This window comes from Tubulanus polymorphus, chromosome 4, assembly GCF_964204645.1.
Source record: "Tubulanus polymorphus chromosome 4, tnTubPoly1.2, whole genome shotgun sequence".
NCBI lineage: Eukaryota > Metazoa > Nemertea > Palaeonemertea > Tubulaniformes > Tubulanidae > Tubulanus > Tubulanus polymorphus.
In genome coordinates, this window is record NC_134028.1 from 21,093,810 (window position 1) to 21,108,028 (window position 14,219).

The 14,219-nt window shown below is 41.1% G+C and overlaps 1 protein-coding gene across 5 annotated transcripts in view; it reads right to left on the reverse strand.

The window, feature by feature from the left end:
• The window catches only part of LOC141904621 (uncharacterized), a 41,747-nt gene that overhangs the window by 23,972 nt on the left and 3,556 nt on the right, over positions 1–14,219 (reverse strand). For all 5 annotated transcript variants that reach the window (XM_074793238.1, XM_074793237.1, XM_074793241.1 and 2 more), the window contains exon 2: positions 10,200–10,285. The gene's annotated coding sequence lies outside the window, so the exon portion shown is untranslated. The remainder of the gene's footprint in view (positions 1–10,199; positions 10,286–14,219) is intronic.

The following is a 14,219-nucleotide window of genomic DNA, read 5'->3' on the forward strand; positions in this document are numbered from 1 at the left end:
GAATCTTTTCAAGAATCATTTGCTTGGACACATGTATATCGCCCTACTGACAGTTCCCTCCTTCAAAAAATGAGTTCATTTCATTATGAGAATCGTTTAAAAACCTATATTCGGCCTCCCCAAATAAGGTTTGAATAGGTCTACCCCGTAAACCGAGCTAGTTAAAAAAAATAGGCCTTGACGATATGCTCTACACTAAGGCATGATTTAGGATTTGTTAGCTGGTGCAAGCTGCATAGGTTTGGCTAAATCGGTTTCTCGTCCAGCGGGTGAACTAAACACAAAGAAACATAATGCGTTTCTTGTTTTTCTCTCGCTTTACGTCTCGTAGGAAACATGTCATCGTCTATTCTTTTGTCGCTACGCTCAGTAGTGAAAAGTTGCCTAGTCCTAAAATGATCAGCAGCTCGATGGCTGAAAGTGTGCGACAGTCATCTTTTTTTTTGTCGGGATTAATCGAAGTAAATGGCTTCAAAACGAACAGACCGATCATACTTCGTACATTAATTCATTATACCATACTACAGAAATAGAAACACATCGTTCAAAATTACCATTAAAAATAGAATGACTATCAATGTCTCGAGGACGTCTCAACTCTTCCAGGGCCAGTACAAATATCAACGCCGGTGATCAGTCAGATCGGCTATATATAGAACTGCGAGATGAGTTTTAAATCTAAGCCACGTAACAGTAAACCTGCGCATGACCGTATATAGTAAAAATGCCAGAGGTAAAATTGCCATCTAAAGGTTTCAACGCCAGAAGTAAAAATTCCAGGGGTGTAAAAATGCCACGAGGAAATACGCACGAAATACGCACGATATCCGTATATTCACATTCAAAATCATTACAACAAAAACATCTTTAACTCATGGCATTTTCACCTCTGGCATTATCACCTGGATTCATGTATGACTACATGCGTATACTGGGTCCATTCGCGTCCATTCGTGGCTAATTTTGGGTAAAAATTTCGAACTGAACAAAAACAAGTGTCTAATCGTTTGAACTATTCACCACCACACCCTGTTCGACATTGAATACATTTGTTTTACCGGTTTCATACAGCGGGGTGCGGCAACTACAGCAGCCGTAGCTTGACTCAAATTCATTAACCCATTAGCACTCGATCCGCCCTGCCTATTACTCCTCAAGCCGCCTGAATCTGCCCGACCCTTTTTTTTCGTCCGCTGCACAAAAACGGATTAGTGGGATTCGAACCCAATTCCTTATGATAAACAAGACACCCAAGTCCTCAGAATGCAGTACAGAAATCAACATCTTCCTATTTTAAATTCTCAAGTATTTGGAGTAAAGACATGCCGGATGTGAGCGTTCAAACTTCAAATCCAAGTAAGTCATCCAAGTAAGTCTGGATGAATTCCGAAGGGGGGGGGGGAGAATGACACGATTTTGGTGGCCCACCTCATCAAATCTTGTATCATATGAAAGATTTGACTATTTACTACATAATAACACTAACTTTTAGTGCATGAAAATAAACTGGGAATGAGTCGATTCTGTATCGTGATAAATGTGGATTTTCCCTTGAATTTTTCAGAGGAGAAATAGAGGCTACATAGTGAAATTCCTGAGTGGGGTTAATAAATCCTGAACATTGTCACGTCGGTTTCACGTTCGGGTATAGGCAATAGAGTCTCGAGAAACAATTGTTGAGAAACAAAATCATTTTAGAGCAGATTTGATGAATCGGTGATAAACATTCAAAAATAGACGTACGTACTGCTTGAATGATAGAGATTAACGCCGATTCAGCGCAGAAAAAGACATATCTTTATAACACAGATAGTTCATAATATATAATTATATCTATATAGATAAATATAAATTGTAAAATTAGGGAGACATTGTTTATCGAAACCAAACGTCCATACGTTATTACAACAGGTTAACAGTTTGTGCAATTAAGGTGAAAATGTAGTTTTCTCGTAATAAAAAAATCAAAAAAAAAAAGATTTGAAATTGAGACGCTTCTTTAAACGCTTCTAGAGATTTTTAATGATAATCGCCATTTTGCAAAGTTTCCAGTCGAGGAGGCGAAAGAACTTTCTAGAAGATAACGACAACGAGCTCTGCTGAAATTCATTTCAATCGAACCTAAAGCTGCGTTCACGCTAGGATTTCCGTACGGTACTAAGCGTTCACACTTGGAAATCATCCGAGGCCTATTCGCGGCTTCTTAAGCATGGAACGCGATTCCGCGCCGAAAACCCATTCTCGGTACAGAACTGAGCCGGCCACGAATTTTGTCATGTAAACGCAGATTCGGCGCTTAGCTAGCCGCGTATTTACATCCCCGTAGTACAATACACTCGACGCTAATTACACTGCCCTCTATCGGCATACCGGAAGACTACTATACTGGGCTTACTAAGCCCCGAATTGCCGACTCTATGTGTGAACGTAAAAGTCTGTGTAAGCGTTGTATTTTGGTGAATTCGACACCAGCGAAGTACGGTTCTTCATACGCTCTGAATCTAGTGCGAACGTGGCTTATGCCGATCTAGAATTGTTGTCGACACCTTCACCGCTCACTCAAACTAGAGTAGTGGTCACAGCTTGTCATTGGCTCATCACCAGTCGTGGTATTGTAATATAATGTAAGCAAAAATTCACATTATCCTAAAATGACGTTCACAGAGTTACAGTCCTATAGGCCTGGTATTAATCATCGGGGTGTCGCACCTGATAGCATCTGAACCGAATGAAACCTGGTCAGAGAGGCCGCGGTCTGGTATCACGAAAAAGTAAAACTAAATTCTTTGGTTTAGTTGCTGTTGGATACTTCATGCAGTTCAAACCTAAAGGAGAATTTACCGAATGGTACTCAGTTCTGAGTACCCCAACAGCGCATTTATCGACGAATGTACTTGTTTCGAGGTATGGTACTCGGCACATTTATCCAAGGGTATACTCATTTTTGCATACTGTACTTGTCTTACCACGCTCAAGCGCGTGGTAATGCTGGGCATACCCCAGAAAAGAAAATGGCGGCCACTCGTACGCAGTTCGGCCATATTTGTTGCAACGAAAATCAACGTAGGGGCCTACCTCATTTATCCACAAGGGATACTCAGAATTGAGTACCCTGTACTCGTCGAGTACTGTACCTGGAATTAGGTACGTTTCGATAAATTCGCCTTGAACTTTTTCATGAAAGCGGGCACAGTGCCATTTTCACCCGTCAAGGGATTCGAACCCACTACGCTAAAGCTGTTCGCCGAACCCCTTGACCTCAAGAGTCGTTGGAGTCGTTACTAGCCGACCAGAATCCGGCCGTACCAATCACAGCGCTTGTAACAAACGACTTTAGGCTTCTATTGGTTTTCCTGTTGAATGGACCAATCAGCGAACGTTTTACTGAACAAGGAAGTATTTTGCAAATCGATATATGACGTCATGCGCAACAGCGCCAGTAATGAAATCACGCTTCGTGAAGCCAGGGGGCTGGTGGAAGCGAGTTCTGGAGTGATACCGGACCCCTGGCAAGCGAGGATGGCACAGTGCTAAAACAACCATATTACAGAGCATATGTGAAATAAAATCAAATAATTACAATACCACCAAATTGTTATTTTTGCGTTTTTTCTTATAGTTAAAACGATATTTTTGTTCTGCGAATATGTTCTAACCCCGGCTCTGCTTTCAGTGAGTTATTATCCGTATAGGTCGGTTTCGAAGCGATCGGGGCGAGACAAGTGAATAACTGCCTTATTACCAGACAAACAATGCATACATAGGTATACACAGTCGGTCTGCTTTGTACAGTACCATACATGACACTGAGCCATAATCAATGAGGACACGACAGTAGAAACAGCTGAACAGTTTATATCAATAAGTTTGTTTTTAAAGCTATTTATGAATATGAATCAGTTTAATACGATACTGAGTATTTCATCAACAACAGTTCAATATTCAACATCTCGAAAAAAAAGATCCATTGTAACGGCAGAAAAATATCAATAATTGATTTTGATATCGATGATAAAAAATCTAAGCCTAATGGTTCCCTGACCCGATCCCGGGAGGTAGCTGTGAGGAAGCATTTACATTAGAAACAAAGAAAGCTACTGAAATAAGCCCCAACCCGCCCGAACAGCTAGGCTCTGGGCTGGCTTAGTGCAGGGGCGGATCCAGGGCATGTTGTGACCATGTCGACCAATAAAAAGGGCACATATTCTTAATTTAGGGCGGAAATGCATATCAGCAAAGATTTTACCATCATTTTAGAGCTTTCTGAGCATCTCTGAGAGGCATTTAGTCAAGAAACATAGGTTATATATTTAGGAAAAATATCTATCGCGTATCTCAGGTGGTTACGACGGCAAATTTTGATACAGAAAAAAAATAAAAAGGCACTTTAAAATTCCGACCGTGTCAGGCGACACGGTCTAAATCCGCCCCAGTAGCGAATTAGCGAGGAATTTGCCAGGTTAAAAATTACCCAAACACGAAACCACCGAAGATTGAGTAAAACAGTGAAATAACGCTTTATTCCTGGAATGAACCGCTCTAAAAGAGGTTCAGCCTACAATGCCTATACGTATATACACATAGGCCTACATATGTATTTTTTGTATCGATCATTATTTTTCATTGAACTAATAGAGAACATCACTCTGATATGAGACACGAACGCGCAGTGTGCGTAGGTGGGTTTCGTATCCTATTTGGAAACGGAAAATATTGTCGGCGAATGAAGAATTGCCAAGATAAGAAACGCGCGACCCAATCGGCTAGTAGGTCATAGGCGCAAAGTCTACGCTATAAACTAAACTACGCAGTGACCCGATTCATAAATCGTCCGTCGCCGAAAATAGAAACAAACTCCAAAATTTGGAGCAACGATAAGCGAGGTTTTAGTACCTGAAGTTATCTTGACTCATGACATCATATACCACACTCAGTCAGGTGAGGTATGAACAAGAAAACTAACTTGACAGTTTACTGACGCCTTGAAATTCATTGCTTAATATTGTCTCAATAGATAATATATTATTGTAAGTCGTATAATATTAGTGATGGGTATGGTTATTTCGGATTTGAATATATCGATAATTGAATTGAATTGACCGGCAACCAGTCTAAGCCCCGATATATCGACGACGTATAGAGGGCATCCTCGAAAAAATAATCCTATCAAAATCTTTCAAACATAAAAAGTTAGAAATAAAGAGATACGAAAACCTAAGAGTTATGAAATATCAACACCAGAATTCGCGTCAATTGTAACGTTTATTTTGGAACGCCAATATTGATGACATAGTGCACATCCATTCGCACAGAAAGAAACCCTCACATAATGCACACTAGGTAGCAATATATATAAACTGTAACCGTTTTTACGGCATAAAAAAAAATATCAATCCCAATTTCGTGTAAAACATAATCCTGAATTAGTTGAGTCTCAACTAATTCGCCATTTCGATAAGTCATCGCATTACTGAAGATGTGTCGCTATTTTTCTAAGTCCCGATTTACATTCGCTATTCGATTAACTAAGTGTAAGTCGTTTATTTGGATAATATGTCGACAAAAAGATCGTCAAAACTATTAACGACTTAGGAAGCAAGTTCGAGAACGCTGTTTAACCTAATTTACAAATACGATCAAACGTTTTATTCTACTTACGTGCAGAATGTAAGAAGGGCGACTATCTAAAAATAGACTATTTTTGTGGTTTCGATCGCCGCGGAATTTCCCATCCGTGGAGACCGACTAGACGCGAATCGAACTTCGAGAGCTCGCATAAAAACGTTATTCGAATAATGACGAAACCGACGTCGTAAAAATCTAGCGCATAGAAATTCCTACAGTCGGCAAAAAATCTAGGCCAATAAGCGTAATGATATACGAATGAACTGGTGGAATCAGGTAGTCAATATCTAATTCATGCGGTTTTAGTATTGTGTCGCAATACACGTGAATCGTGAGGCAAATACCCGTACAATAGAGAAAACCAGTTTTTTTTAAGGAGATCTTAAAACACACACTGAGTTCCACATACTCGGATGATTTCCATGCGCGCAGCTCAGTTCGTATTGTTAAGGGCGATGTCGTCGGTTTTGTCATTGCGAATCTATGTTTCCTCGGAGACCGTATTCCATTAGCGCCGACCTACTGCGGCGAGTGAGGATGGCACCAGGTGTCGCCAGTGGTCGCTAAGTTCTCGCGCTTCGATCTCTAACGCGTTTCTCCGACGTCAATGAATCATCTAAGAACTAAACTAAACACCTACATTTCAATGGCCAGGGATGAAAACGGCCCATATTGAAAAAGTCAGAAAATATTTTCAAAAAAAGAATTCTTTTGGGGAAGAAAAATCAGTAGGCTAACTCTTAGCCAAAAAACTTACTTCCTTTTGGTCAAAATGTTAATAGTTTGGGCCTGAATTAGAGCCGCTTTTTGAATGAGACGCCATATTGGTTTCTCCGACTCCACAGTTGTGCTAACAACTGCCGAAAACTGTCATAAGGAGCGCCCCTAACTACGGAGCGCTCCGATGTGACGCCCGCGATTGAGGTGATTAAAGCGATTAAGGTGATTTACACTGTTCTCAGGAATAAAGAAAATGTTAGAAAAGGTCGGAAATCCGTCTATGGTCAGAAGATTTTCATCCCTGAAGCCTAAAAATCCGGATCAAATATTATTTTGATTGATAATTGATTCATCCAAGAGAAAAGTTTATTCGATTTTGTCTGAAACGTAGAACAAATTGAACGCCGAAGACCGCGTAACTAACTACTAGTGACACCTGGTGGACCCTCACTTAAATTTCAGATTGAAGCATCGGGCTCAGGGTCTGCCGCGGTCGCTGCGCGATACGGTTAATTATCGCGAACACGCGCTCGAAGGGTTGAAAATAAAATCCACCCGGGGAAAAACCTGTTAGTCGCCATGGCAACCGGTTTTTTAATCGTATAAAACTGATTCGCGCGAATACTCGCGGTTCGACGAGACTCGGCGCATCGATAAACCATCGTACTTCAGAACACAAAAACGAAACGGACGAACTTCGACATTATATATATTCTCCAAACACTTCCCGCTCGATAGCGTGGTGGCGCGGTGACATTATACCCGTCCCGCGGGCCCGGTATTCTATTAGAAGTAACAAATACTGATAATCACGAACAGTCGGTTCAAAGCAAGGCTACCGGGCGGTAATGTTGTCGTTATTATCTTTATCGCGTACAATACGATGTTGTGAATGGTGTGGAATCACGAGGAGCAATAAAGTTTTGAATTGAATTGGTGTGTCAGATCTGATCTGGAGTCAACGGATAGACGGAGACACTGCGGAGAAGAGAGAGGGAGAAAATAGTGAGAAAGAGAGAGCAGAACGGAGAGAGGAGAGAGTGTTTGCAATCTACACAATTCAATTTACTCGGTGGCAAATCGGTCATTAAATTCGCATACGTCTTATTCATGTGTCAAACGTAGTGATCATACGACGAGAGGGAGAGAGAGAGAGAGGCTCACAGCAAACACAGTCATCACATCATCCCCGACATACCGATCGTCCGTCCATCCGTCCTCAGAATCATACTTCACAACTATAGAGTTCGAGGAGGGGAGGGGGTGAGCCCATGTTTTCCCATTTATAGTTCTTCCGTGAAATTACCTCAGCGATTATACAACAAGCAATTTGATTGGTGCCGCAAGTTTTCGTGCAGCAAAGCTGCGCATTGTTCCTGCGCACCCGGTCTACTGTGGCAGGGGTTCGTGCCGTGGCTGAGTGAAGCGATGCCATCGGGTTCGAATCCCTGCCGCAGGAGGATGCTGTGGCGAGTGAGAAGTCACTACTGATATTAGTTAGTAGATTTAGTAAGTTAAGTCTTGCGCGTTCGATTTCTAATATATTTGTTGGTAGATTGATCGAGTTTACATCGATCCGGTTTAAACTTGATCTTCGCACACGTATGATCGTCACGGCATCTGGTGGCGTGACGGTTCACCGGGTCGCCAATCGACGCGATCCGTTCATTTTTTCGAGGGTCTTTTCATCGGATCGATGCGCTGTGGCGGTTGCGCGAGCGGATAAACCAGATTAACCTACGTCATCATCATCATCATCATCGCGCACCGAATACTAACACTGCAGACGGCATAACCAACATTCCAACGTCTAATCGGGCTTCCCTGTTGTATAAATTTAGAATCCTCGTATAAACCCGCGCGAGCATGTAAACAGCGGCGAGTGTTTTTCGAACAGTGTATTATATAGATTACAATGAAAACATACTTATGTTCACATCACTGAAAATAGATCCACATATTTCACCGATCCAGTTAGAAACGATGAGATCGGGTGAATACTCGTGATTCTACGCAGCTCTCCTGGCGTTCTATGTTCGAGATTTACATTCAGAAAATTCCAGATTCCCAAACATTTTCTACAAAACGATGCCTTCGTTTGAGAGAAAGTGCCATTTTCGGGTTATTCTGGATTAAGTTGACCTAATTAAGTTTAGAGTTGACCTCATTGAGAGTAGCATCGACCTAAGTAGAATCGCAGCTCTCCTGGTGTTCTATGTTCGAGATTTACATTTGGAAAATTCCAGATTCCCAAACATTTTCTACAAAACGATGCCTTTGTTCGAGAGAAAGTGCCATTTTCGGTTTTTTTCTGGATTAAGTTGACCTAATTAAGTTTAGAGTTGACCTCATTGAGAGTAGCATCGACCTAAGTAAAATTGACCTATAAATTGAACATAGAGTTGACCCGATTAAGTGTAACCAGAGTTGAATGGACAGCATAGCCTCCACATAGCTTTAGTTGGCTACGAATTAACAGTCATTGGCCTATCTACGTGGTAGAATTGTTAAAATAGTCTACAAAATGAGTAGAGAAATAGATACGATATTCTTTTCAGAATTGTCTGAATTTATCGATTTTTACTGTTGTTGTTGCTTATTTTCTCAGGGATTAAACCCATAGAATGTACATCTTATCATCGCCTATATCTACCAGTATGTGTGTATAATAGCTGACGGTTTTTTCATCTATAACAACACTTACCGCTGAACAGCTGTGGGGAAATGTTGGTAAACGTTGTTACTTATCCATCTTGTATGAGTTGTTGATCGACTGCCACTACCGGGGGTTACTTTTATGTTGTGTAACACGAGATGAGACTCTCTCTCGTGCAACTGGTACTTATTGAAGTACAACTCCGAGGCAATCGGTAATTATTGAAGTAAGAGTCGGAAGAAACCGTACTTATCGAAGTATGAGTCGGAGGAAACTAGTGCTTATCGAAGTAGGAGTTGATGGAAGCTGGTACTTATCGTAGTACAACTCGGAGGCAATTGGTAATTATTGAAGTACGAGTCGGAGGAAACCGTACTTATCAAAGTACGAGTCAGAGGAAACTAGTGCTTATCGAAGTAGCGGTTGATGGAAACCAGTACTTATTAAAGTACAACTCGGAGGCACCGGTAATTATTGAAGTACGAGTCAGAAACAAATCCGTACTTATCGAAGTACGAGTCAGGGGAAAACTGTACTTATCAAAGTACGAGTCAGAGGGAACTAGTGCTTATCAAAGTGTGCGTCGTTGGTAAGTGCTTATCGAAGTACAATTCAATTTTTGATTGCCGCGACCAATTGCTGATTTTTGACAGGGTCTAATACGGCTGGGGCGAATTTACTTCTATTTCGTCAAAAACATAATATATAGAAAGAAAAAAACCTCATTCAGTAAATTATTGCAGTTGCTACAGTTCCAACGCCACTGGAGCTGGAGGAAACCGCACTTAGCCAAGTACGAGTCAGAGGAAACCAAGCTAATCAAAGCACTATATGACCCAAATTAGGAAATTGTGACAAAGCGATTAAGGGGAATTCCTGTGACCTAAATTTAAGGGAATAAAGGACAAAAAGCCGAGCCCGAATTGTGGGCCAGACTTGACACTAGACAGTGGTTGAAACATCGGGTGCGAAATCAGATAGATAGATATAGGAAAATGAATCAATGTTGATGTGTCAATATATCAAATACAGATGTTATTAATGGTGTGAATTGAATACATTCAAAACATATGCGTCGAGTCGTCGTCGTCTCTCCTTCAACAGTGACTCGATCTCTATCTATACACAATACAGCGTACAGATAGACAGCCGAGAAACGATGCCATATTGAATATTTCGATTTCATTCATTCACTTACCGCGATAAATGTGTCCGATGTTCAGTTTCTCATTCGGTTCGACAAAAATACTTTAAAACGTTTTTCTCTCTCGAATGTCACCACGCCTACAAAATATGAAATATAAGACGACATTTTATTCACCGGCCACAGCATTCAAAGTCCCGATATGAAGATGAGGTTACACAGTTTCAAAACATTTCATAATATCCGCAGGTAATAACTAAGCATCTGATTATAAATGAATTGAATAAGGAATGAGGCTTCGCACGTTGAGTAAGGCCAGGTCCATTGCGCTCCGGTCTATCGTCTACGACATGACCTACCTAAGGGACTCAGTTTCGATCATCTACACTTAGGATAGGCCTATGTTTAGGACAGCTTTTAACTCGGAGCATTTTATAATTGGAAATGAAGTAACAGATGAACCATATACATCCCGCATTAGACATTTCATGATCAGCACTCTTTCAAAAACTACTTCTGGTTTGTTACGGGACCGGGTGTAGGAAAACCTTGTTAGGGCTAACCATGGTTCGTGAAGTGAGGTTAGGCATAAAACGATTTCGCGCCACATCTTATTTCAGGCTAGCATGGATAGGCCATGGTTAGGCGAACGGGGTTTTCTGCCCTCGCCCGAGATTGACATACGCCGAGTACCCCCCCCCCCAAAATATACGGTCTGAAGATGAACACTGTGTATGTGTCTACTAACACACACACACACACACTCAGTATCGCTGTAAACACAATTTTTTCCGCAAGCATTCGACGATGATATCAAAATCCGCCACGCGCTTTACCCTACTAGCGTTTCCATAGCAACAGTCGGCCGGCTAACGCTGCTAACGACAGTAAGATTCAAACTACGCCGGCAGCCGAGCAGCGAATATATCGGGCGGTATCATCTTTGCCGCTAAGCAATCAAGGACGCGCGATATTATATGAAATCAATCAATGGATCGCGAAGCAATTTACTGCCACATTTGTTTTTATCAGCACAATTTCCTGCCGCGGTAATAACGCTTATAATCGACCGAAAATCGTATTAGTCTCGAAATAGCGGATTATATCGTATACGTATCGATATACTTCGTCCGGGATTGAAACGGGGAAGTATCACTTCCCCGTTTTTTAAGAGGGAAATCAAAAGCGAAAATTTCCGTACGTTTCATCGGACGTCATCGAAATACACGCAAACAGCGCACGTACATGACCAGTGTGGACCCGCGCTCATTGGCCAGAGCTGGTGACCAGGAGCCAGTTCCATAGTCTTGGCTTAGACTTGAGACCAGTCTAAGACCATGTTAGTTCTATAGCCAATCTAACAACATAAGAACAATCTTAAGACTTAGGCCAACTCATGGACTTAAGTCTCGACTGTACAACCGGCCCCTGGTATCCAAATTAACCATATTGCTGCTAACCCTAGGCCAGTTCCATAGAGTCATGGCTTAGACTTAAGACCAGTCTAAGACTATCTTAGTTCTATATAGCTAATCTAACAGCTTAAGACCAGTCTTAATATTTAAGACAAACACTTTTGGACTTAAGTCTCGATAATGGAACCAGTCCCTGGAGCCGGTTCCATAGTCTTGGCTTAGTCTAAGACCATGTTAGTTCTATAGCCAATCTAACAACATAAGACTAATCTTAAGACTTAAGCCAACTCATTGACTTAAGTCACGACTGTGGAACCAGCCCCTGATTGTTAAAAATGATGAGACGGGTACAACTCATCAACTTAGGTATCGTCAAATATCATCTCAGATTACAACGGTATTTATTCTGTAACCAGTCATACATATCACCAAAAATTCATAAAGACTAGTCTTATGAATTTTTGATATCACTCATAACAAACAGTATACAGTAATTCAAGCTCAACTTTTCAATTCATCAGTCGTTAATTCCGTAGGAGCATTTATAATGTACATCATGCATGATCTCCTGACTTTTCCTGATTTTCGTGAATAGAGTCAGAATTCCCCGATTTCCCAGATCTGTAAGAACTCATATATAAGTGGTCTATCATATATTCGAATGAATGAATGAATATACATGTACAGCAGACAGTGATGAATCAGGTGTAACTATTCTACCCCTTTATACAAGTCAAGCTGGTGTCACATGCGGGATCTTTAAAACCTATCACATAACCGCACGCTCCGACACGTACGTACGAACGTACGTGGGTATTTATCATGCTTCCACACAACAAGAACGTACATGTATGTGTACGTGGATGTCGAGGAAACAAACGATGACATCGTATGCAACACCTCCACTGAACTAGGTTGGATCTGGTAGATCTAAGACAATACCTCCACTGAACTAGGTTGGATCTAGTAGATCTAAGACAATACCTCTACGTAACTTGGTTGGATCTGGTAGATCTAAGACAATACCTCCACTGAACTAGGTTGGATCTAGTAGATCTAAGACAATACCTCTACGTAACTTGGTTGGATCTAGTAGATCTAAGACAATACATCTACTGAACTAGGTTGGGTCTCGTAGATCTAAGACAATACCTCTACGGAATAAGGTTGGGTCTGGTAGATCTAAGACAATGCCTCTACTAAACTAGGTTGGGTCTCGTAGATCTAAGACAACACCTCTACGGAATAAGGTTGGATCTGGTAGATCTAAGACAATACCTCTACTGAACTAGGTTGGATATAGTAGATCTAAGACAATACATCTACTGAACTAGGTTGGGTCTCGTAGATCTAAGACAACACCTCTACGGAATAAGGTTGGATCTGGTAGATCTAAGACAATACATCTACTGAACTAGGTTGGGTCTCGTAGATCTAAGACAATACCTCTACTGAACTAGGTTGGGTCTGGTAGATCTAAGACAATGCCTCTACTGAACTAGGTTGGGTCTGGTAGATCTAAGACAATGCCTCTACTGAACTAGGTTGGGTCTGGTAGATCTAAGACAATGCCTCTACGGAATAAGGTTGGATCTGGTAGATCTAAGACAATACCTCTACTGAACTAGGATCTAGAAGGCCAGGTCTTAATCGAGATCGAAAAACCCCCAAAATCGAAAAGGCACAATTCATAACCTGCTAACATATCTACGTCAATTTGACGCGATGTATCGTGATATGTCGACATTAATATGGTGACTTTATGAGTTGGCACGCGTCAATTGGCGGCGCCTTATCGCAACCGCACATTTCTTTCGGATAATTTTGGATCATGTTTTAATGAGGACAACGATTTCAACTTAGTCGATTTCAACTTAGTTTAACCTTTTTCGAATTAGTAAGGTTGTCTATTGAATTAACAGGAAAAAACCGCCGAGACCTAAAACGGAATCAGGTAGCTGATAATGCAATTAAATGTCTTCATGAACGAACCATGAAAGATGATGATCTTCTATAAACATTCTAACATTCACTGAAGAAGTGCTTCTTTTTATATATCTCTTCGATCCATGAAAACAGAAGAGAACTAGAAGAGATTGCTGTCAGGGTTAGGTAAAAGATTGCTGTTAGGGTTCGGGGAAGCTGATTCTGCTGCGAAGATGAAGTGGTTGAAAAATAGCACAGAACGAGATACCCGTATCTGATCTAACACTCCAACGCACGAATACCGGCTCATCACAACATCCTCAACAAGTCAACCTTTTTAAACGCATTTTTAGTGCTTCCAGCGTAAAAAAATACCCGGTCTTTCAGTTTCGTAATAAAACAGATTCACTGTTAAATCAAGACAGTTTTCCAGAGAAACCTGATTAAACGTAGACAACTGGGTCATTCATTTACACCACTAGTAGGCCAGTACCAAGTCATGATTTCCGCAAGCCGTACATAGAATTCGAGAAATTCTCTCGATAAAAGCCTATTTCTTTCTGAGGTCTATAATGTAATCGCATGGTTTAATGGGCCTGGGCCCGGATAGGCCTAACTCTAAAAACCATCTCAATTCCTCTTTCATTAGGCTGCCAACCTCTGCCAAAAATGATATCGGTAACAAATTGAATTCATTTCAGTAGCCATTCATAGAAATATGAAGGAAAAGGTG